This window comes from Sapajus apella, unplaced genomic scaffold (genome assembly GCF_009761245.1).
Source record: "Sapajus apella isolate SASKATOON/1434 unplaced genomic scaffold, GSC_monkey_1.0 scaffold154, whole genome shotgun sequence".
Taxonomy (NCBI): Eukaryota; Metazoa; Chordata; class Mammalia; order Primates; family Cebidae; genus Sapajus; species Sapajus apella.
In genome coordinates, this window is record NW_022437094.1 from 1,049,391 (window position 1) to 1,075,503 (window position 26,113).

The 26,113-nt window shown below is 42.7% G+C and overlaps 1 protein-coding gene and 1 pseudogene across 2 annotated transcripts in view; one reads left to right on the forward strand and one right to left on the reverse strand.

Annotated features, from left to right (window-relative positions):
* The window catches only part of NBDY (negative regulator of P-body association), a 128,797-nt gene extending 109,591 nt beyond the window's left edge, over positions 1–19,206 (forward strand). The window contains exon 3 of the mRNA XM_032266093.1: positions 18,910–19,206. The gene's annotated coding sequence lies outside the window, so the exon portion shown is untranslated. The remainder of the gene's footprint in view (positions 1–18,909) is intronic.
* Positions 18,910–21,540, reverse strand: LOC116541706 (annotated as a pseudogene). The gene has a single exon (XR_004264905.1). The product of XR_004264905.1 is annotated as a 60S ribosomal protein L23a pseudogene (transcript).
* Between the last annotated feature and the right edge of the window lie 4,573 nt (positions 21,541–26,113).

Consider the following 26,113-nt stretch of genomic DNA (forward strand, 5'->3'; position numbering starts at 1 on the left):
ACGAAGAAAAAAAGAAACCGGCCAAGGAGCACCCGCCTCACCTACTGCAGGACTCCCCACCTATGTGGTCACTTTGGGGAAACCTGCAACAGTAGGGGAGATCTCTGTTTTCCTCCTTCCCTCTGGATTATTCTCTGGGCAGGGGCCCCAGTTAACCGGAGGAGCCTGTATTCAAGAAATCACACCCATAGGGCTGTGGTATGGTGGGGTAGTTGGCACTGGGGCAGTGTGAGGGGTTCACGGCGAGGGGTTTTGGGTGTGTGATTCCTAAGCAAGAGATAAGGCCACATGCTTGTGCACACCACACTTGTCCCTAGGCAGCAGTCTCCCTTTGGGGATGGGGCCAAAGCCTGGGTCGAAAGAAGCCATATACAACAGTCATCCACACATTGTTGACTCATCTAGCAGCAGGGAGTTGGGCCAGATGGGAGTGGATGGGATGGAGTCTTGTCCGAGGACTTTATCTACCTCTCTCACTGGAGCCCTGGCACTCATTTGTGCCCAGTAGTGGGATGGGTATTCTGGATGGGTTTCACAGATGGCTCTTCTGGATAGAGAGCCACTTGGCATGTCTGATGGAGCATGCATGCTCACTGGAATGTGGTGGTTCACCAGTTAGTTGACCTGACATGGTGGTCATTCTGCCGAAGAACATGGGTAGCCTGGTCACCGATTGTGTTCGCTTTTGCTTGGACCTTGTTTGTGTCCTTCAAGTTTCCTTAAGAAAAGTAAGCCTGTTTTCACTACGGGTGTTTCTGTCCTCAGCCGACCCTGCCTCCAGGCTGATCCTGACCTCCCCAAACATAAGTGTACAAGAAGAAAAGACAGTGAAAAAGAAAAAGGTGAACAGAGAAAGACTCAAAAAGTACACTACAAATCAGAGTAAACAATGAGATTAAGAGTGAAGTGAAATGCAGAGTGCCCCAAGTGGTGCTTGAGCCTGGAGAGTTTTGTGGATTGGTTGGGTGGCTGTGGTTTTGTTTGATACATGGCTTTCAGGGCTTTTCAAGCTAAACTCTAGTGCCTGAGGATATTCGGCTCAGAAAATTAATGAGATGGTGGGGGACCAATTACGCCACCCCTTTAGGGTCTACAGGCAGACAAAAAAATGTCTGATGCTGGTCATCATACAGAGCCCATGTTGGGATGCAAAGCCATGACCGTGTTGCTCTAAAGGTTCCATATGCTATCCATTCTGCTCAGTGCCTGGAAAGCAGAAGGGAACACAACACTCTCAGAATATTTCAAATGTTTTTTGCTTTTGCTTGTTACAAGTCTTCCTGGATGTGTAAGTCGCACTGGGAATGGGCAGAGCTTCATAGGACATGAAATACACCCCACAGGTAATGATTCCCACACTCAGGGGTGTGTGAATGACTCTCATAAGAGGAACATCAATCTCGTGCATTGAGCTGCACTCTCGGGGCATTTCTCTTCCATGACCATGGAAGAGAAGTCGCTTCCTTTCTGTCATTTGTCAACAAATATGGTTCCTTTCCTCACATGTAGGTTTCCTCCACCACGGGGCATCTCTGGCCCTGCCCAGGGAAAACACAAGAAGAAAAGAACGCAGGAAGATCTGGACTGCATCTTTAGTGGTGTCACTGAGACTCTGAGTGTCAGAGGTCCTCATTTTTAACATTTAATTCCCATCATATCTCAACTTTTTTCTACCTTTATCTGTGCCTCCATAGGTAGTCTTGCACATACACAAATCACCACCCATACTCACAAGCATCAGCCCAGACACCTCCATTCACACCCATTTCGGGTTATCTAGGCAACTCTCAGTGGGGAGCTTTTCAGATTTCTGCTTCCCTCTTGTTCCTCTTTGTTGTCACTTTGTATCTGGCTTCCTAACATTTGCCAGCAGAGTGTGCATGTTGGGTTGGTGTGCAGGCAGGAAGCAGTGCAGACTCTTGGCCCAACAGGCCTCTGTGCAGATGCAGTGCTTAAAAGGCTGTCACTTTTTTCTGCCTTGTGGCTCTTTCTCTGTGAGGCCACAGAAGGCCCCTCAAGCTGTCAGCTGTCCACCTGGGGCACTCTGCATTTCACTTCACTCTTAATCTCATTGTTTACTCTGATTTGTAGAGTACTTTTTGAGTTTTTCTCTGTTCGTCTTTTTCTTTTTCACTGTCTTTACTTCTTGTACACTTATGTTTGGGGAGGTCAGGATCAGCCTGGAGGCAGGGTCGGCTGAGGACAGAAACACCCTTAGTGAAAACAGGCTTACTTTTCTTAAGGAAACTTGAAGGACCCCAGCAGAACCCTCGTGTCCATTTCCTCCTCATTTTTCATGTTCCCATCTTTTGGGGGTCCTTCCTTGCCTTGGCCTTGTAGGCTTGGGAATCGGTGGCCCTTTGTAGTCTTCTGCTGACATCGCAGGTCGTGGTTCAGCCTGCACTTGTGTTGTCTATAACTCCTATGGGCTTATTTGTGTATCAAAGCTTTTGATTCCACTCAGGAAAGATCTCATGGACAAGAGGCTTCCTTACTGTGTGTTTTTTAAGCGGGACATCATTGGTGTCTCATTGCTACTTGTATATATCACCACACATTGACGCTCCCCTGATCTAGATTCTTCAGGACAGCTACAGTGGCATGGACTTCTCACTTCCTGTACTTGTTCCTCTTTTGGTTTTTCTTCATCTTTCTCCTCCTATTCCTCTTTTTTTCTTCTCATTTTTCTCCTTTTGCTTCTCCCGTTTCTCTTCTCTCCTTTTCTTCTTTTTGTTTTTCTTCTTCTATTTCTACTTCTTTGGCTTCATTTTTCTCTTCTTGCTCTTGTTCTTTTTCTTTTTCTTCTTTTTTCTCTTTCCTTTTCTCCTATTTCTTCTTGTTTGTCTTCTTTTCCTTCTTTGCCTTTGTCTTCTTTTCCTCCTTCTTATTTGCAGTCTTTTTCATTATCTTCTTCCTCCTCCTCCTCTTTTTTCTCCTTCACATCCTCCTTTTTACTCTCCTCTTCTCCTTCTTCTTCTCCTCCTCTTCCTCCTCCTTCTCATCATCATCTTCTTTTTCTCCTTCTCCTCAGTCTTTTTCTCCTTCTCCTTCTTATTTCTACTCCTCACAGTCTTCTTCTCTTTCCCCTTCTTTTTTCTTCTCCATCTCAGTCTTCTTATTTTCTTTCTTTCTTTATTCTCCATCTCAGTCTTTTTTGGTTCTTTTTGTCTTTTCTTTCTTTTCTTCTATTCCTTCTTCTCTTTGTCTTCTCCTTTTTCTTGTCTTTCATCTTCTTCTTCTCTTCTTCCTCCTCCTCCTCTTTCTCCTTCTCCTCCTCCTCTTCCTCCTTCCTCCTCCTCCTTCTTCTCTTCTTCTTCTTCTTCTTCTTGTTCCTCTTCCTCTTCCTCCTCTTCCTCTCCTCCTCCTCTTCCTCCTCCTCCTCCTCCTCCTCCTCCTCCTCCTCCTCCTCCTCCTCCTCCTCCTCCTCCTTCTTCTTCTTCTTCTTCTTCTTCTTCTTCTTCTTCTTCTTCTTCTTCTTCTTCTTCTTCTTCTTCCTCTTCTTTCTTCTTCTCCTTCTTTTTTTCTTCTCTTTTTTGGTCTTCTTTTTATTTCTTTGTTGCATCTCTGTTTCTGTTTCTCTTTTTCTTTTCTTCTTTTTTGTCCTTTGTCTTTTCTTTCTTCTTTTTCAACTTTTTTTGTTTTGTTTTGTTTTCTCCTTTTTTTCTTTCACTTTCAGTTCTGTACAGGAAAAGTGTTCTAGGAGACTGCTTCTGCTTCTACTTCTCAGTGATTGGGGATTTTCCTCTGCAGCACTAGGCCTTAAGAAAGGCTTCACTTTTTCTCTTGAAAGAACATCAGTGAAGGTCACCAGTTCAGTTTCTTTTGTTCACCCATAAGCTGTCCAAGTGTTACTTTTACTTAAAATGTTATACCTCCTCGCTTACCATTCTTTCTTTTTCTTTTTGTGGACCTTCTAAATGTATAATTTTGTGTCAGTAGGAGCCTGGCAATTTGTCATGTTGTCCCCCATTGCCTTTTCTTCAGTTAAACCATGTGGAGAAAACAATATGGATTTTAGTGTGTACAGTCAGGCTGTCTCTGCCGCATGCCAATTTGCCCACTTTCACTCACACAGGCAGGAACCCACAGACCACAGACACAGAACACATGCACACACTCACAAGAAACCCCACAACGAAATAAAATTACAAATCTGTACACACATGGAGATACATGCAGATGCAGATAGAAACACACATGCAGACACACACACATGCAAGCACAGCGACACACATAGTCATACACACACACACACGTGCACACACACACACACATAGACAAACAGGTAACCTCACAAAGGCACAGGGTTTCAGACCCAAGCATTCTCTCACTCAGAGGCAAACAAACACACAATGCCACAGGCATGAGATTACCCATAAAGCCTCTCATACTGGCTCTCATTCGCTGACAAGCAATGGGCTATGGGCAATCATTTCTGGCTTCAGGGCTAGGTCCTCATGCCATTGATTGGGCAACTCGGCTTTCTCCTGAGAATGAATGCGGGAAGTCTGTTATCAGATAGGCCACAGCAGAGGGTGTGAAACAGGCATCCTGGGTCAACCTGCTTAAAAGCAAACCCCCCTTTTGGGTAGAGGCAGAGAGAGTCCTGTTGGGAGATTTAGCCCTGTGTGATGTCATGGGAATCTGTGGTGTGTGGTGGCCTTTTTGAGTTCCACTAAGCCACCCTCCTCTCACCCTTGCCTGTGTGAAAGCCAGGACAGCCTGTACTGAGTCAGACTTGGGTAAGTGGCTGAGTGTGCTCTCTAAGGGATAATCCTGCCTCGAGTCCTATGGCTCCTGCTTGAGCAGTCTTCCCATTCTGGTGACTTCCATGTGCCAGCCCAAGGTGGGAAACTGTTCCTAGGGTTCCAGACTTTGGGAGGACACCCAGTCCTGCAGCAAAACCTTGTGTAAGTCAGCTGGGTGACCAACACTTTGTCCTGTAACCACAGCCCTGTGATCCCAAGTCTCTTGTAGTGTCCCAGTGCCCATGATTATGTGTCCTTTGTCTTTTATTTTCTGCAGGAGCAGGAGCCATGAAACCTAGAGACGGCCAAAGGAAGGCCAAAGGCTGGCTTCCCAAACAGGATTCCTGCAGGGTCTCCAGCCTACTGGTTCTTGGTCACGTGGACCTCTGACTTTGGCGGTCAACCTGGAATCAGGTGGCTGATTCCTTTCTCTCCACCATCTTTTTCTCTTTCTCCTTTCTGTTTATTTGTTCACATTGGAAAAGTCAGAGACCCTCAAGCTGGAGGAACAGGGTTACAATTGTACTTGTAGTTTGTGGAGCCATAGTGCCATCAAGTCAAAATTGTTTCTGGAAATGAGAGGCACCTGAGCTCAGGTGCTGAGGAAAGCCCAAGAGCACTAGACAGATGGCAGTGTGAAGCCCTCAGGCTGAAGCTGGTTGAGAGAAGAACTCCTGGCTGGCCCATGGCCTATGCTCATTCCCAGAATTGCACCTTGCCTCCACAGCTCTCTCTGTAATAATGGACAGGCAGAGGTGGCCCACCATGAGTTCCCCTGGCAGTCTCCAGAGACTGCTCGGCATGAGTTGCCCTGCCACGCATCCCAAAACTTCTCTGTTCGCAGGGAGGATAGGGAGCCCCTTGCCCCTGCATGGCCCCAGCCAAGGGCACCACTGAACTCTTCACAAAGGAGATCAGAGTAAATGACCCCAGTCTCAGCCATCAGTGGACAGTAGCTTCCCCTAAACCTGTTCCAAGATGGATCAGCTCTGCCCACTAGGCTACTGGTCTTGGGGTTGCCCGGCTGCTCTGTCGTCGGTCCTGTAATTTACCTGCTTCTTCACAAGGCTCCAATGGCAGGTATACTTCCTTAAGGGCTCTGAACCCCAGTGGGGGAAACCCTGGCTTGGACACAGTCTACCCAACCTGGCACATCCTTGCTGCTATCTGTGCCTGGAAGAAGGCAAGTGTCCCTACAGCCTGTTGTCATGTTCTAAAACACCTTCTGAACAATGTGCAAAAAGCTAAAACTGGACACGTTCCTTACAACTTACACTAAAATTAACTCCAGATGGATTAAAGGTTTAAACATTAAACCTAACACCATAAAAACCCTAGAAAAAAACCTAGGCAATGCCATTCAGAACATAGGCATAGGGAAGGACTTCATGACTAAAACACCAAAAGCAATTGCAACAAAAGCTAAAATAGGCAAATGGGATCTCATTAAACTTAAGAGTTTCTGCACAGCAAAAGAAAACATTATTAGAGTACACCAGCAACCAACAGACTGGGAAAAATATTTTGCAATCTATCCATCTGACAAAGGGCTAATATCCAGAATCTACAAAGAACTAAAGAAGATTAACAACAAACAAACAAACAAACCCCTTCAAAAGTGGGCAAAAGATATGAACAGACACTTTTCAAAAGAAGACATTTATAAGGCCAACAAACATATGAAAAAATGTTCATCATCACTAGTCATTAGATAAATGCAAATTAAAACCACATTGAGATACCATCTCACGCCACGTAGAATGGCGATCATTAGAAAATCTGGAGACAACAGATGCTGGAGAGGATGTGGAGAAATAGGAACACTTTTACACTGTTGGTGGGAGTGTAAATTAGTTAAACCACTGTAGAAGACTGTGTGGCAATTCCTAAAGAATCTAGAAATAAAAATTCCATTTGAGCCAGCAATCCCATTACTGGGTATATACCCAAGGGTTATAAATTGTTCTATTATAAAGACACATACACACGTGTGTTCATTGTGGCACTGCTTACAATAGCAAAGACCTGGAACCAACCCAGATGCCCAATAGTGATAGACTGGACAAAGAAAATGTGGCACATATACACCATGGAATACTATGCAGCCATAAAACACGATGAGTTCACGTTCTTTGTAGGAAGATAGATAAAGCTAGAAACCATCATTCTCAGCAAAATGACACAAGAACAGAAAACCAAACACCGCATGTTCTCACTCATAGGCAGATGTTGAACAATGAAAGCACATGGACACAAGGAGGGGAGCATCACACACTGGGATCTGTTGTGGGGAGACTCAGTGGAGGGACAGTGGATAGTAGGGAGGTTGGGGAGGGAAAACATGGGGAGAAATGCCAGATATAGGTGATGGGGCAATTGAGTCAGCAAACCACCTTGCCATGTATGTACCTATGCAACAATCCTGCATGATCTACACATGTACTCAAGAACCTAAAATACAATTAAAAAAAAAAAGAAAGAAACATCTTCTGCTGGACGGTACTGTGGCTCCACAAATGGCGATCACCCCTTTCCTTTCCTTCCTCCACCTTGTATTCCTCTCCCTCCTTTTGCTGTCAACCAAACAAAACAAACACACACACACAAAAAAAAAAAAAATCAAAGAAACAAAGAAGGAAACAGCCCAAGGAGCATTCACCTCACCTACTGCAGGGCTCCCCACCCACGTGTTTACTTCGGGGAAACCTGTAACAGTAGGAGGGATCTCTGCCTCCCTCCTTCTCTCTGGATTCTTCTCTGGGCAGGGGGTCCCAGTGACCCAGAGAAGCCTATCCTCAAGAAATGTTACTCTTTTTCTGTGGATTCAGAGGGGGATGTCCCACTGGGGGCAGTGTGAGGGGGTACAGCAGGAGGGATGTGTGGTTCTGTAGGCCTGCATGTGGGCCACTGCAGATGCTTCTATGAATCTGCACAGGCATTCTCTGAAGGAGACCGATGCCTGCCTAGGGAAAATACAGAAAGAAAAGAATTCAGGAAGATCTGGACTGTGTCTTTACAGGTGGCAATGTGACTCTGAGTGTGAGAAGTCCTCGTTTTTAACATTTAAGTCCCATTTCATCTTACTTTTTTCCCTGTATCTATCTGTGCTTCTATATGTCCTCAGACATATGCATGTATCCTCATCAATACTCACTAAAAGTTGTCTGCCCAGGCACCTCACCTCACACTTAGATCTCCATGTCTAGGTAACTCTTAATGGGCAGAGTTCTTCAGCCTCCCAGTTTTCTCTTGTTCATCTTTGTTTTCCCTTTCTGCCTGGCTTCTCAATATTTACTGTCGGAGCATGTGGGATGGTATGGGGTGGGGGCAGTGGGGAGCAGGGAAGCCTCTTGGCTCCTCAGGCCTTTGTGTGGACCCGGTATAAATCCTGGCCTAAGAGTCTGATGCTTTTTCCTGGCACGTGGCTCTTCTTGTATAAGGGCACAGGAGGCCATTTAGGCAGCCATCTTTGCACACGGAACATCCTGCATTTCAGTTTGCTCTTATCCTCATTGTTCACTCTGATTCTTTGTGTACTTTTGGAGTTTTTCTTCCTTCACTTTTTTCTTGTTCACTGTCTTTACTTTTTGTTCACTTATGGTTTGGGGAGATCAGAATCAGCCTGCAAAAGCAGAGTCTTGGGCACAGAATGCCCTTAGGGAGAAAAAGCCTACTTTTCCTAAGGAAGCCAGAAGGACCCCGGCTGACCCTTGGGGGAGTAAGCAGCATCCCCCTCCTCTATCTGCCTTCTCTCAGTATGGCCATAGGTGGCTCATTACGTCTTTTCTCTGGTGTTCATTTCCTCCCAGTTTTTCATCTCTCCTCCCACCCATTTCCAGGATACTTCCCTGCCTAGGCTTGTAGACTAGAAGCTCATGGCCCCCTGCAGTGTGCTGATGACATCTGGAGGGCATGGTTCAGCCTGCACCTCTGTCCTCTGTAGCTTCTTTAAGTCTACTTGTAGATCAAAGTCCTCGATCCCACTCAGAAGAGATTCCATCAACGAGAAGCTTCTTGGCATTGTGTCCCTTCACTGGGACATTATTGGTTTCTCCTTGCCACTTGTTGTGTATGTCACCATGCAGTGAAGCACCCCTGAACTAGGTCCTTCAGAACAGCTGCTGTGGCATGAAGCTGCCACATTTTGTTCTTATTCTCTTTCTGGTCCTTCTTTCTCTTCCTCCTCCTCCTCCTCCTCCTCTTTCTTCTTCTCCTCTTTCTCCTTGTCCTTCCTTCTCTTTCTCCTTTTACTCCTCTTTCTTCTTCTCTTTTTCTTTTCACTTTCAGCTCTTGGCGGGTCAAGCATTACACTGAGACTGCTTCTTCCTCTGCTCCTTGTGATGTGGAATGCCCCTTTGCAGAACGCAAGTGAGAAAGGTCTCACTTTTGTTCTTAAATAAGCAGAGATGAAGGTCACCAGTTCAACCCCTCTGGTGCTCCACCAAGGCCCCCATGTGTTACTTTTAAGGAAATGTCATAATGAACCCACCCCTTACCCTGTTCTTCATGGCTCACAGGTCTTCCCTGTTCTTTGTGGTTGTTCTAAATGTGTAACTCTGAGCCAGTAGGAGCCTCAGCAAGCTGTCCCCCTTTGCCTTTCCTTTCAACCCAGCCATGTGAAAACAACGATTCAGATTTCAGTGTGTGCCATCAGGCTCTCTCTGCCATGTGTCCATTTGCCCACTCTCACACAGGCAGACACCCAGAGAAGACTGACACAGACACGCTCGCATGCACTCACAGGGAACTTCAGTCTCCTAGTTTTCTCTTGCTCATCTTTGTTCACCCCACAACCACAAAAAATCACAAACACACATGCACAAGGAGATACATATACAGACACAAACATGTACCGTAGCATACACACACACACACACACACATGCACAAGGAGATACATATACAGACACAAACATGTACCGTAGCATACACACACACACACACACACACACACACACACAAAACCCTCACGCAGGTCCAGGGATGCAGACCCAATCATTCTCCCACACACATGCACATGCACACACATCGCCACAGGCATGAGACTGCCCATGAACTCTCCCATAGGGGCTCTCAGTTGGCCACAGGCAATGGGCCATGGGCTAGGATTACTGGCTCCGGGATTGGATTATTATACTGTTGATTTGGCAACTAGGGCCTTCTCCTGAGAATGCATGTGAGAAGTTCGTTATCAGATAGGCCCCAGCAGCTGGTTGAAACTGGAGCCTCCTGGGTCATCCTGCTTAAAAAGGGACAACACTTTGGGGCAGAGGCAGAGAGAGTCCCCTTGGGAACCTTGGCCCTCTGTGATGCCATGGAATCAGTGTTGTGTGGTGGCCTTCCCCACCTCCCCTAAGCCACCCTCCTCTTACCCCCCACTCCCTGTGCGAAAGCCAGGACAGCCTGCACAGAGTCAGACTTGAGTGAGTTGCTGAGTATCACCTCTGAGGGAGATTCCTGTTTCAAGCCCTGTGACTGCCTGTTGAGCCATCTGCCCGTTCTGGTGACCTCTACGTGTCAACCCAAGGTGGTAAACTCTACCTGGAGCTCCAGGCTTTAGGAGAACCAACAGTCCTGCAGCAAAACCTTGTGTAAGACAGCTGGGTAACCAGCACCTTGTCCTGGGGCGGCAGCCCTATGATCCCAGTCTTCCTCTGGTTTCCCAGTGGCCATGATTATGCGTCCATTGTCTTCTTTTTTTCTGCATGAGCATGAGCCATGAAACTTAGAGAGGTCCAAAAAAAAGTCAAAGGCTGGCTGCATGAAGGGGATTCCCACAGTGTCTCCAGTCTACTGGTCCTAGGTCATAAGTGGTCAGCCTGAGACCAGGTGGCTGGTTTCTTTTTATTCTCCTTGTCTTTTTAAATTTCTCCTTCCTCTTTTTTTTTCCACATTGGAAAGAACAGAAGCCGTGGGATTGGAGGGGAAGGGTTAAGGTTATAGTTGGCATTTGTAAAGCCATACTGCCATCGAGTGGAATCTGTTTCTGAAAACAGAAGGCAGCTGGGAATGAGTGCTGGAGAAATCTCAAGAGCATAGAAGATGTGACTGAAGCTGGATGAGAAAGGAACTCCTGGCTGGCCCGTTGCTCATTCCCATGATGGTGCCCAGGCTCCACAGCCCTCTCCAAAAAAAGGGCAGGCAGGGGTGACCCACCATGGGTTTCCTTGGCCATCTCCAGAAATTACCAGGCATGTCATCCCACCCACAGCACCCTGAAGCTTCTTTTTTGACTGAGAGGATAGAGGACCTCTGGACCCAGTGTGGCCCCAGCCAAGGGCACCCCAGAACTCCCCATAGAAGAGACCAGAGTAAACAACCCCAGTCCCAGCCATCAGTGGCCAGTGGCTTCCCTTAAGCCCATCTCTAGATGGCTGCCTGGGCAGCTCCTCCCCCTGGGCTGACTGGTTTTGGGGCTGCCTGGATGCTCTGTCCCTGGACCTCTAGAATAGCTGCTTCTCCATCTCCATGGGGTCCAAATGGGAGGCACACTTTCTTCAGGGGCTCTGAACCACAATGGGGAAAACCCTGGCTTAGTCAGAGTCCCCCCAGTCCAACATATTCTTGCTGAAGTCTGTGCCTGTCAGAAAGCAAGTGTCCCTTCAGCCTGTCATGTTCAGAAACAACTGCCACTGGATGGAAGTGTGGCTCCAGAAATGGCAGTCACTTATTTCCCTCCCCCCCATTTTGTCTTCCTCTTTCTCCTTTTGCTGCCAACAGAACAAAACAAACAACAATAAAACAAAAAATGAAGACAGAAAGAAACCAGCCAAAGAGCATCCACCTCACCTACAGCAGGGCTCCCATCTACGTGGTCTCTGGGGAAAACTGTGACAGTCGGAGGGCTCTCTGCCTCCCTCCTTCCCTCTGGATTCTTCTCTGGGCAGGAGTCTCAGTGAACCAGAGGAGACTATCCTCAAGAAATGTCACCTCTGAGGCTGTGGCATGGTGGGGTAGGTCACACTGGGGGCAGTGTGAAGGGGTACAGGGGGAGAGGTTTGTGAATGCATGGGCCTGCCTGTGGGCCATTACAAATTCCTTTTCTGAATCTGCCCAAGCCTCCTAAGGAGACCCAGCTGCCTGATTGTGCACAACACACTTGTCAATAGACAGCACACTCTTGGGGAAGGGATGAAAGCTTGGATCAAAAGCAACCAAGTCCAACAGACGTCCACAGATTGTTCACCCTTCTAGCAGAAGGGAGTCAAGCCAGGTGTCTCTCAGGATGGGACTCAACAGGTCGGACACCTGTCTAAGGCCTTCAGCTACCTTTCTCACTGGAGCCTAGGCACTCATCCATACCCAGGAGTGGGAGGGTATTCTAAGTGGCATATCTGATGGAGCATGCATGCTTACTGAACGTGGTGGCTCACCAGTTAGTTCCCTGGGCACCTTGACCATTCTGCCAAGTACACGGTTAGCCAGGCCCTGGTCATATTTACTTTCACCTGGGCCTCCTCTGTGTACCTGTGCTGGACACGGAAGTGAAGGCTGAGGCTGGCGTGTCTGTGTAGGTGGTGAGGTGGCTGTGCCTTGGTTTGATACAAAGCCATCTGGGCTCCTCAAGCTGAATTATGTTGCTTGTCAGATATTCAGCCTGGAAAATGGATGAAACAGTGGATGACCAATTATGCCCCTCCTTTTGGGTGTCCAGGCAGAAATGGGAAAGGCGGGCATGGGTCCTTTATAGAGAGCCCACGTTGGGAAGCAAAGCTGTGGCCACATAATTCTAAATGTTGCATGTCTTACCAAGGCCACTCAGTGACTGGAGAGCAGCATGGAACACAACACGCAGAATATTGCAAATGTTTTCTGTCTTCATTTGTTACAAGTCTTCCTGGATGTGTAGGTAGTACTGAGAATGGCCAGAGCTTCATAGGACAGAAAATTTACCCTGTAGCAGGAGCGGCAGGGAACAAACCTCTCAAACATGGAACTGAGGAAGGAAGTGGCTTTTTATTAAGCTGGGAGCTGCATGGGCTACAGCCTCATTCACTGAGCTCCCCGAGCTGCAGCTTCTCTCCCCTTCTATAAGCTTTACAATGCTAAAGGGGAAACTGAGGTGGAACTATGTCATTGTCCATTTGCTGGATGTCCAACCTTACAGTCTTTTGGCTTCATTGATTTGCTAATTCATATGGAGAGTGAGTGGGGACCGGCAGGGGAGGGGGCTTACAGAGACAAGACAAAAGAAACAAGCTGTTTGTTGGCAGAGGTGTTTCCAGGAGGGAGCCTGGTCCGTGGAGACACGGGGGCGTGAACCAGTGCCTGGCTCCAGCCAGTGGGGATAACATTCATTTGCAGCTCTTCCAAGGTTGACAGATAGCAGAGACACTGGGAACTAAAAAGGGAGTCATTTCCCCAGCTCTTTAGTATTTTATTTCGTTTTTTTTTCTTCTTCACCCTCCTTCCCATCTGGAAGCGGGGAGGAGGAGGTGAAACTGAAGGAGGTGAGGGGGTCTCCCCTCTCACCCCTGGGTTATGATTCCCACACTCGGGTTGTATGCCCCAATCTCACAAACATCAATTTCATGTATGGGCTTGCACTCTCAGGGCATTCCAGGAAAAAGGGCAACATCACCATGGAACAGGAGTCACCCACTTTTGGTCACTTGTCAACTATTGTCGACCCTTTTCTCATATGTAGTAATCACCATGGGGGCACCTCTGGTGCCTGCCTAAGAAATACACAGGAAGAAAGGAATGCAGAAAGATCTGGACTGCATTCTTAGGGTTGGCATTGGGAGTCTGAATGTCAGAGGTCCTCGTTCTTAACATTTAACTCTGATCACGTCTAACCTTTTTCCTGTCTTCATTTGTGCTTCCATACATCCTCAGCCACATACATGTATCCGCACCCATAGTCATTCACAAGCATATGTCCAGGCACCACTTCTCAAACCCGGTCCCATTGTCTAGGCAACTCTAAGCTTCCAGGATCTCTCGTTTGTCTTTCTTGTCCCTATCTGTGTGGCTTTCCAATATTTGCTGGTGGATGGTGTGGGATGGGGTGTGTGGGGATGGGGGTAGTGGAGAGCAGGGCAGCCTCCAGGCTTGACAGGCCTCTGTGCCAATGTGGTGCCAACCTGGGCCTAAGTGGCTGACACTTTCTCCTGGCTGGTGGCTCTTCCTCCTCTGTGAGGCCCCAGGAAGCCACTTGGGTTGCTACCTGTCCACCTGTTATCATCCTTATTGCTCAGTTGTATTTTTTGTGTACTCTTGGAGTTTTTCTCCCTTCATATTTTTAGTCTTCACTGTCTTTTAGTCCACTTCTGGTCAGTTGGGCATGCGCACATCATTAGGGAGAACATGCTTACTTTCCCCAAGGAAATTAGAAAGACCCTGGCTGACCCCTGAGGTGCATAATCAGAATCCTCCTCCTCTTTCTGCCCTCTCTCCCTATTGCCATAGGTGGCTGATTACCTGTTTTTCCTGGTGTCCAGTTTCTCCCCATTTTTTAATCTCTCCTCCCATTTCCAGGGTCCCTCCCTGCCTTGGCCTTATGGACTAGGGGCTTGGTGGCCCCTTGCAGTATGTTGATGACATACAGAAGGCATGGGTTTGCCTGCACCTTTTTTTCTCTTTTGCTCCTCCAGGCCTACTTCTGGATCCAGCCCTTTGATCCCAATCAGAAAGGATCCCAATGACAAGAAGCTTTTCAGTGGTGTGTCCTTTCACTGGGACGCCACTTGTGTCCTTTGCTGCTTGTTGTGTATGTCATCAAGCAGTGATGTACCGCTGAACTAGATCTTTCAGGACAGCTGCAGTAACATGAAGCTGCCACTTGTTGTTGTTCTCCTTCTTCCTCCTCCTCCTCTTCTTCTCCTCCTCCTCCTTTCTTCTTCTTCCTTTTTTTTTTTTCACTTTTGGCTCTTGAAGGGACAAGTGTTCTATGGAGACTGCTTCTTCTACTGCTTCTTGGTGATGGGTGTGCCCCTTTGCAGCACTAAGCCTGGAGGGAGGCTTCACTTTTGTTCTTAAAGGAGCAGAAATGAAGGTCACCAGTTCAGTTTCTCTGGTGCTTCAAAAAGCCACCCAGGTGTTACTTTTAAGTAAAATGTCATCATGAATTTATGGCTTTCCCAGTACCTCTTGGCTTGCTGTTTTTCCCCATTCTCCTTGCAGATACTGTAAACGTCCAATAATGAGCCAGTGGGAGCCTCAGGAAGTTGTGTCCTGTTGCCTTTCTTTCCAGTCCAGCCATGTGAACACAACAATCTGCATTTCAGTGTGTACAGGCAGGCTGTCTCTGTCACGTGCCCATTTGCCCACTCTCACTCACACAGGCAGATATCCACAGACCACAGATACAGACACACATACACACACTTGAAGGGACCCTACACCCAGAAACATAATCACAAACACACAAGCAGGGACCCCACACCCAGAAACATAATCACAACACACACAAGAAACCTCACACAGACACAAGGGTGCAGGCCCAACTGTTCTCCCACACAGACACACATACACATGCACCCCCACAAGGCATAAAACTGTCCACACGCTCTCCCATACAGGTTCTGAACTGCGAGTTTTCCTGTCTCTAGGCCTGGGTCGTCATGCCATTGATTGGGTAACTTGAGCCTTCTTTTGAGAATAAATGCAGGAAATCTGTTATCAGATAGGTCCCAGCAGTGGGTGTGAAACTGGAGCTTTCTTGGCCAAACTGCTTAAAAACTTAGAAAGGATCCCATAATCACAAAGCTTCTTGGTTGCATGTTTTTTCATGAGGACATCACTGCTGTATCTTTGTCACTCCTATTCATTGTCATTCCTTCTTTTCAGTCTGATTCTTTTGTCTTTTTCTGTTTTTACTTTCACTGCTTTACATGATTTTTAACATAATTGGTATCACTTTCGGTTATTTTTTTCTTTTGTGTTTTTCAATTTGTTGTTTTACTTTTTTATTTAGTACTTTGAGATTTGAATTGATTTTGTATTTTCTTTCTCTCTTTTTTTTTTCTGGACCAAAGTTAGTCATTTTAGGTGATTAATTTCTTTTCTCAAGTGGTGGATTCATAGTAATGTTTTATCATATTTTTAATTTAGTGGTTTTTGTGTCTTTTTCTACTGAATTGTTTTGGAGTGGTTATTGAATGGCTTTATTGTTATATGATTTTTTTTTCTCCATTTATTTTACTCTGTAAGTTTTTTGTGGCTTTTCAGGGCATTTAAAAAACTTAGTTTTATTAGAGTTGATTATATATCAATGAGGGATTATTACGTTTTTATTTTGGGAAGATCATTTCCCTTTTGCATCGTATGTTTTAATTTTCTCTTGCTTCTTGTTTAAGTGACCCACGTTCTGAACCACATCTTTTCTTTTGCTGTTCACTTGATCATATTTTGGAGTATTTCCTTTTTAGATTGATCAAATGTGATTGTAAGAAATTTCATATTTTATGTCTCATAGGAATAGCTAATAGAGAATATATTTTGTAATATATATTTAAACTTTACCTCATTCTATAATGTTTATTACATTTTCATCATGTCTTACACACAATTTTTACTACATTGAGAAATGTATTCTTAAAGCAGTGATAAGTCAACTCATTTTAATATAAATTCATTATTTCATAGACTATATGACTTGGCTTAAATAGATCTTTCTGGGGAATCAGGAAAATTGTAAAGTCATTAATAAATTCTTTACTCTTTAATAATAAAATATTTTAATAAAAATGCTAAAAACACTTAATTTCAAACCAAAACATAGTATAATATCTGGTAAATAGATTTAAAACTATGTTGCAAAGATTATTAAAATAATTCATATACAATGACCATTTATAGAGATTCATTTAAATGAAAATTTCTTTTTCTGTATCAAAATGAGGGGATTATTATGAGTAAGAAGTTTTGGATCACTAAATTCTTAAAAAATTGTCCACTTTATAATTCCATTAAGGTACAAAAAATCAAATATATGCCATGTTTCCTTTATCATTCATAGAAATTTAAAGTATGATAACAGGTATTTCTTATTGAGGTGATTAGCTTGTCTCTTATACATTGATGTGTGGACAATTGTTTACTGCAACATTTAAATAGTAATCCACAAATTGTTCAATTTTTTTATACCAGCTGAAACTATATTTGCATATTTGTGAAAACAATTGGAAACTGTCTGAATTCTGTTCATTTTGAGAATTACTAATTTTCGGTGGAACCATTTGGTGGAATTTTGTGTAGATATTTTTAAAATATTTAAGTTTTTTTTTTCCCATTTATTTTAAAATATTTAAGTTTATGTGGTTACTATGAGATATTATTAAATAAAGAAAACATGTCTGGAGTAATGTGTCTAATACAAACTCATTTTGTGTAACAACAAACAAACTTCTGCATGTTTCTAAGTACACGTGTCTTTGATTGTTATGGGAAAAAATTGTGAGGCATTTATTCTATATTTCTATTTTTTATTTTTATTTTTATTTATTTATTTATTTTTGAGACGGAGTTTCGCTCTTGTTACCCAGGCTGGAGTGCAATGGCGCGATCTCGGCTCACCGCAACCTCCGCCTCCTGGGTTCAGGCAATTCTCCTGCCTCAGCCTCCTGAGTAGCTGGGATTACAGGCACACGCCACCATGCCCAGCTAATTTTTTGTATTTTTAGTAGAGACGGGGTTTCACCATGTTGACCAGGATGGTCTCGATCTCTTGACCTCATGATCCACCCGCCTCGGCCTCCCAAAGTGCTGGGATTACAAGCGTGAGCCACCGCGCCCGGCCTATTCTATATTTCTAACATCTTTTAACCTCCATGGATTTGGAATTGTTTTTTGGAAAAAATTATTAATCTTCTCTTTTATACATTTTATATTGATTTCCTTATTTCAATGCCTTTGTATTATATTTCCAAATACAATCTTCTTTTATAAGACATGCAAACTTTATATGAAGAAAAGCATCATAAGTAAACTTAAAGACTATTTATATACAGTGTGGTTCCATTTAAAAGATATATAATGGATGTCACTAGTTCCTAGAATATATAATGCACTCCTTTATATTAATACAGAAACAAAGCCTGATAGAAATATAGTCAAAGAACAGACAATTCATAGAAGACAAAAATATATGGCCAATAATCATAATAAATGTAGTTGACTTTAATGTTAGGTCATCATAGTTGCCACAATCAAAAGTCTCCAGAATTCTGTTTTAGAAAGGATTTGATTAAATAACTACTATCTGTAAAATTATACATTTTTAAAGTATTGTATCTGTATCATTATTTTAGTGTTTGTAAATTTTGACTTATGTTTTATTTGTATAATATATGGAAATAATTGTATATATGAACAAATTGGCTTTATTGTTTGTAAATATCTTAAATATTGTTTGTAAATATCTTAAATGCATGTTAAATATCTTTCAAAAAAGAATGATTTTAAAATTACACTGTAATACAATGCAATATTTTGAAGCCACTGAAATATTGAGACTATTTTTATATTAAATATTATTAATACATTTATAAGTGAATAAAAATGAATTGCAGAAGTATGTTATGATGGTCTCATTTATATTATAAACTCCAAATCTAAATTATTATATTATTATAAATACTATGTATGTGTACATTTAAATAGACAAAGGTCTAGAAATAATATCTATGTTTTCTTCTGGAAATAGAAGGACTGAAGGATATTAAATGTTTAGTGGTAAGAAGACTTGTGTCCATGTTCTTTGAATTATATAAAGTTATATTTTATTCATGTATTAGTTGTGTAAATAAATAAATATAAAATTTCCAAGGAATATAGGAGTTTGTCAAGGGGCTATAAGGGAACAATGGGGCTGAATGATCAGTTTTGGAAGCCTAGTAAAACAAGAGTAACAGTGGTAGACATTCCTGCACTTCTGGGGGGAGAAATATGACTAGGATAAGAGAAACAGCTAGTCCACCTGACAGATAAATTATTTTGCTTTCAAATACATTAGATACCAACAAGATGAAGGTTACTCAACATTGTATGCCTTTGATTTAATGTTTATTAAGAACTCATCTAATAATTTTGCATTCTCTTTAACCTGCTTAATTGGGAAATTGGGGTGTTTTCTGCTCAACAGACATATCTGACCTGTATGATAATGGCATTTCTCATTATAAATCAATAAACTTTCCTTCTCTTTCTGTATCTTTCAGTCTTATGATGTAATCAGCGTGATTTCACCTCATGAATTTGGATGAATTCTAGGATGTGGGCAAGATCGGGTTGTAAAACCTCTAAGATTTACAGCAATGGCCTGGATCATGATGAATTTACCAAAGCAAATAACACCTGTGAGATGGTCCTGCAGCAGCCAACCAGTGTGTTCTTTTTGTGACATCCAGTTCTTGTTGTATAACTTTATATTCCTATAAATCTTTGAAGGCCCCAATAAAGTTTGTCTCTAAGTGCTGCGTTAGATCTATATGACTACATCTAGTAAATTGTGAATTTTAAGTAAATATCTTATAAGAATGCCATATATAAAGCATTACTAAAATTGGTATCAAAATATGACCTTCTTCCTACATTTATTCATTTATTTATGTCTTTTTATTCATTTATTTTAGTGAAAAATATAAGGAAAGAGAGGAAGGATTAATCTAAAAAAGAATTAAGTTTCCAGTACACTTTATTTGCTGCCAATTTTTTCATGGAATCTACATCTTTTTATGCTAATCCTCATCATATTATTTTACATCTTAACTATTTTCCTGATGAAAATGGTTGGTGTGCTTTTTAAAAAATAATTTTCTACTTTCTTTCTAAAATGCTTAGTACTATACAAATAGAATATACTAATTAAAAACAGTAATAAATATTATGGTAAAAAATACAAGTAAAATGGAAAAACATTAGATAGCAGCTTTTAATATTTCATATAGTTCACAAATTTTTCAGGAATTAGAGATTTACAGAAAATAATTATAGACTATAATGATTGCCAGGGATATAGAAAATAAAACTTCTACCTCTGAATTGTAATAAAAAATAAACAGATTAGAAAGCATATATTATATCTGAAAATGTCAGATAAACTTAGCCTATAAATTAAAATATAAAATTTGTTCAAATAAGTAATTAAAGCTGACATTGTAAAATGAATATTTAGAGAGATTGTGAAACATGAGTATTTTACACAATCTTCTGAAATTCGCCCCTGGCATCAGAATTAAAGGATCTGAAAAATCACAAATGAAGGTATCGTGACATTTATGTATATTCTAGAGTTATGTTATGCACACTTAATAAATTACAGATAATTATTTAAAGATGGTATAATGTTACTAATCACACATTAGAGTTTTAAAACTTTTGAGCCAACCTGAACATCAAAAGCAGTAATCACAGACTTCTTCAAAATGACGTCTGATAAAAGGCATTTTATGCATCAGAAGGCACAATATTATAAAGATGACAGCACTCTTCAAAATAATCTAAATAGTCAATGCAAGCCCTATCAAAATTAAGGTTGCCTACTTTGAAGAAATTTACAACCTGTTTCTAACATTTATTTATTTATTTATTTATTATGGTGAAAAGATATACATATATTTAGAATTAGCCAGCTGGACTCAGTTTAGATGATCCTAATTTTGTTGGCAACATCCAAAGCATCGTAATCAGGAGCCAGTCGAACATATGTCTTCTTCTCTCCATCAGGCCGAATCAGGTGTTGACCTTGGCCACATCAACGTCATAGAGCTTCTTTACAGCCTGTTTGATCTGGTGCTTGTTGGCTTTAACATCCACAATGAACACAAGTGTGTTGTTGTCTTCTATCTTCTTCATGGCAGACTCAGTGGTCAGCGGAAACTTGATGATAGCATAGTGGTCCAGTTTGTTTCTCCTGGGGGCACTCTCCTGAGGATATTTGGGCTGCCTCTGGAGTCACAGTGTCTTGGGCCGTCGGAAGGTGGGTGACGTGCGGATCTTCTTTTTTTTGTGGCTGTGGACACCTTTCAACACTGCCTTCTTGGCCTTTAAAGCCTTCGCTTTGGCTTCGGCTTTAGGAGGGGCAGGAGCTTCCTTCTTCGCTTTCGGTGCCATCTTGTGAAAAGCTGTTTCTAACATTTATATAAAAATGTAATGGACCCAGAATAGCCAAAACAATATTGAAATACACAAAGTTTGAAGAGTCACATTTCCAAATTTTTAAACTTATTATAAAGCTGGTACTGGCATAGGATATAAATATTGATCAATGAAATAGAATTTAAAGTCCAGACATAAACCCTCACATAAGTTAATTTGCAGCCAATTAACTTCTGACAAGGGAGGCAAGACAATTAAAAGGGGAACTAACTATTTTCAACAAATGGTGCTGGGACAACTTGGCATCCATATGCAAAAAATAAGTAAATAAAAAAGAAAATTACACCCCTACCTCATGAAAAATACAATAATTAACTGAAAATAAGCCCAAGACTCAAATATAAGGTTTACACTACAAAACTTTTAGGAGGAAATATAAAGTAAATCTATCTGTCCTTGAATTCGGCATTGGATTTTTAATTTTTACACCAAAAGCACAGTTTGATAAGGAAAAAAATGGATAAATTGGATACAATTAAAATTAAAAAAACAAACAACTTCTGCTTCAATGAACACAGTCAGGAAAGATGAAAGACAGCTACAGAGTGCCAGAATATTTTTGCAAATAATATATCTCATGACTTGTATCTAAATTATATAAGGCCAGACACGGCTTATCCTGTAATCCCAGCACTTTGGGAGGCCGAGGTGGGTAGATCACTTAAGGTCAGGAGCTTAAGACCAGCCTGGCCAACATGGTGAAACCCTGTCTTTACTAAAAAACAAAACAAAACAATAAAACCCAGCACTTTGGGAGGCTGAGGCGGGTGGATCATCTGAAGTAAGGGAGCTTGAGATCAGCCTGACCAACTTGGTGAAACCCCGTCTCTACTAAAAATACAAAAAATATTAGCCTGGCATGATGGCACATGCCTGTAGTCCCAGCTACTTGGGAGGCTGAGGTAGGAGAATTGCTTGAACCTGGGAAACAGAGGTTGCAGTAAGCGGAGATCATGTCACTCCATTCCAGCTTGGAAGACAGAGTGAGACCCTATCTCAAAAAAATTTAATTTAATTAAAAATATATCAAAAAGAAAATTAGCCAGGTATGGTGGTGCATGCCTGTAATCTTAGTTACTTAGGAGGCTGAGGTGGGAGGATTACTTGAACCTGGGATGCAGAGGTTGCAGTGAGTAGAGATCACACTGCACATTTCAGCCTGGGTGACAGAGTGAGACTTTTTCTCAAAAACTAAGCTAACTAAACTAAAATAAAATGTAATTACAGCTAAATAATAAAACAAACAATAAACCGATTTTATAATGATGAAAGGATCTGAATAGATTCTTCTGTAAAGAAGACATACAAATCACAAATTGCACATGAGAAAATGTTCAACACCATTAGTCATCAGGAAAATGCAAATCAAAACCATAAAGCGATACCAATTTATACCCAGTAGGATAGTTTTTCTTTTTTAATAAAAAAGCAAAATAATAAATGTTAGAGAGAATGTGGGGAAACAGGAATATATGGCATTGTTGGTGGTAATGATAAATGATGCAGTCATGGGGCAAAACAATTTTGTGGTTCCTCTATAAGTTAAACATAAAAATAACATGCTATGCAGCAATTTTACTACTGATACATAGGCAAAATAACTAAAAAACAGGTGTTGAAAGAAAAATTGTACAGGACTGTTTACAGCAGACACATTTATACTAGGAAAACATGGAAACAACTCAAATGCACTTCAACTGGTGAAAGGAAAACAAAATGTATATTTATACAATGAAATATTAATTTGGTAATAAGCAGGAAAGAAGTATACATATATACTGCCAGAATAAACCTTGAAAGCACTATGCCAAAAAAGAAGAAAAAAAGACAAGAAAAAGGAAAACAAAAAATCTTGCCTGGTGGTCTTGGAAAAGCAAAAGCATTATGCTATGTGAAAGAACCCAGTCACACAGTAACATATATAATTTCATATAAATAAAATGTTCACAAGAGGCAAATTTATAGTGTCAGAAAAAATTGCTATTTGCTTAAGGATGGGTTTTCCCTTCAGTTATGATTGAGAACTGATGTCTAAGGAGTGTGTGATTTTATTCACTGTTAATGAAAATGCATAAAATTGACAGTAGTGATATTTACACATATCACTACTATATCTATAAATATCCTAAACCATTGAATTGTATACTTTAAATAACGTATTGTACTATATGTGTGTATCTCATGGTGTTTAAAATAATAGATGTCTGGCTAGCAGCTCTCAAGGCAGCCTCTCCCAACCAATTACATTCCTATGTAGCAAGAGGGCAAAATAGGACTCTTCGACACTCATCACCCTACAGAAGTATCCATTTGAACAACTATTCATGTACAAAATTACCTTTACCAGAGCTAAAGAAAGCAGGTGAGACATTACAGCAACTTGGTGTAGCAAATAAAGAAAAATGCATTTGAGGGTGGAGAAAGGGTGGATCATTTGAGGTCAGGAGTCTGAGACCAGGCTGGCCAACATGGTGAAACCCCGTTTCTACTAAAAATGCAAATATTAGCCAGGCATGGTGGCAGGTGCTTGCAATCCAAGCTACTCAGGAGGCTGAGGCAGGAGATTCGCTTGAACTTGTGAAGCGGAGTCTGCAATGAGCTGAGATCCTGCCACCGCACTTCAGCCTGGGCAACAGGGCAAGACTCCATTTCTAAAGTGGGGAAAAAAAAGTGACAAAATTACAGTTTTACATTACCCACATCACCCCTCCACCAACTCGAAGTTGCACAGCATGGAGAAAGATATCCATCTATGAGGGGAAGAAAAAAAAAAAACAACTGAGCACTGGGCACTGGACTGTCTCAGATCCCCAAACTGGGCCCATTCCAGTAAAACCTTACACCAGAGAGGCCCCCACAGCCCCAGGCTCCAGGCTGGTACATGCGGACTGATCCTCCAGGCCCACTTTGGCACCAGGTAGGATCCTGCAGATCCAGGCTCTAGGCCTGCTCAATAGACTTGGTCTCCAAGACTGCCCTAGCACCAGGTTGGCTCCTGTGGCCCCAGGGTTTAGACTGGTACCAGCACCAGACTAAAGACCTGTCCCAGTGCCAGGTTAACATGCTGGCCTCAAACACCAGGTGGGGACCCATGAAAACATGTTCAATGCCTTCCCAGTGCCAGGCTGGTCTTATGGTCTCACCTTTCAGCTGATCCAGGATCTAGGCCCTTTCAAATAGACCTCAGTGCTGGACAGGCACTATGGCCTTAGACTCCAGAGTTGTCCCTGTGTACCCATATACCAGGACAAGTACCAAATGCCCCAGGACCCAGGCCAGATATGCTGTCCTAGAATCTAGGCCAGCAACTCCATACTCAGCCTCTAGACTGACATCATTGGACATGACTCCAAGCTTGCCCCCATATTCTCAGGCTTCAGGCCAGCCCAGTGGGCTCCAGGCTCCAGACCAGCCCCTGCAGACCCAGGCTCCACACTAGACTTAGCAATATGCCAGCCTGAGGCTCTAAACTTGTTACTGTGGACTTACACTTCAGAGGACTCAGGGTCCAGTCATGTCTCAGCAGACCCAGGGTTCAGGCCTATTCCTGTATACAGTCATGCCTGACCATACCCCTTTGACTGAGGCTCCGAGAACACCCCTGCAGACTCAGAATCCAGGTCAGCTTCTGTGGATCCAAGATCCAGACCCACTTCTGCATCCTTAGGTTCCTGACTGGTCCAGTGTCAGTCTAGTTCCTGTGGCCTCAGACTTCAGACTCATCCCAGTAGAAACAGATGCCAAAGTGCCTGGCCAGCCCCTGCAGACTCAGCGTTAAGTCTCACCTCAGCTCCAGGTCAGCCCCTGTGGACTTAGGCTTGAGGTTGGCCATCATAGATACAGGCTCTATGCCTGCCCTCATGGACCCAGGCTCTAGGTGCTTCCCTACAAACCTCCCCCTTGTTGAAGTCTACTCAATTGGATTCAGATATCAGGCCCAACACCACAGACTCAGCCACCATACCCAGCTGCCTGCTGACCCAGGCACAAGAACTACATGCCTGAGGACCCCAGAAGCAAGCTCACCCTCAAACTTTACCAGATGGCCTGCACAGAGTCCCTGGATAGACTGACTGCTGAAGGATTTTACCTTATAAAGCCAGTCTGTAAGTACTAGAACAGGCTCTTCAGATGTGTAGAAATAAACATATGGCAATAAGAAATAGGAAAAGCCAGGGAGACATAACATCATCACAAAAATGCAATCTCCCATTAGCTGAAACCAAAAAAATAGAGATATGTGAATTGTATGACAGAGTTGAAAATAATTGTTTTAAGAAAATTTAGCAAACTTAAAAAAAAAAAACAAATAATTCAATAAATTCAGAAAATAAATAATCAGAATGAGAAGTTTAACAGAGACTGAAATTATTTTTAAAAGACCATAAATTCCGTGGCTGAAAAATACAATGAATAAAGTGAAAAATGAAATAAAGAACATGAAGAACATAACTTATGAAGCAGAAGAAACAATCCCGTGATTTAGATGACAGGTTATTTGAAAATATACAGACAGAAAAGAATAAAAAGAAATTCAGAAGGCCAGATGCAGTGTGTCATGCCTGTAATCCCAACACTTTGGGAGGCTAAGGTAGGCACACCACCTGAGGTCAGGAGTTCAAGACCAGCCTGACCAACATGGAGAAATCCTGTCTTTACTAAAAATACAAAAAATTAGCCAGGTGTGGTGGCACATGCCTATAATCCCAGCTACTTGGGAGGCTGAGGCAGGATAATCACTTAAACCTGGTAGGCAGAAGTTGTGGTGAGCCAAGATCACGCCATTGCACTCCAGCCTCGGAAACAAGAGCAAAACTTCATCTCAAAAAAAAAAAAAAAAAAAAGAAAGAAATTAAGAAAGATTAAAGATATTATGGGGGGGGAGAGGATCCACGATGGCTGTTTAGGAACAGCTCAGGATTGCAGCTCCCAGTGAAAGTGCAGAGGGTGAGTGGACGCCGCATTTTTATTGCCCACAGGCTAGGAAATTCCCAGACAGAGGAGCTCCACAGGTTACCAGCGCTGTAACCACGCTGTTTCGGCCAGCGCGGCTGTGCCGGCTGGCGCTGCTGCTTTGCCCCGTGCGGCTGCTTTGTCGGCGCCCCAGAGCAGCGGTTCTCCGTACAAAATACACCAGTCCAGGTGCTGTTTTGGCTGGCGATTGGAGCCACGGGAAGTCGCCCATTTGTCTATTTAAAAAGGGGACTGAGCAGAGAACCAGGACAGTAGATTCCAGGGCAAAAAAAAAAAAAAATAAGTGCCACA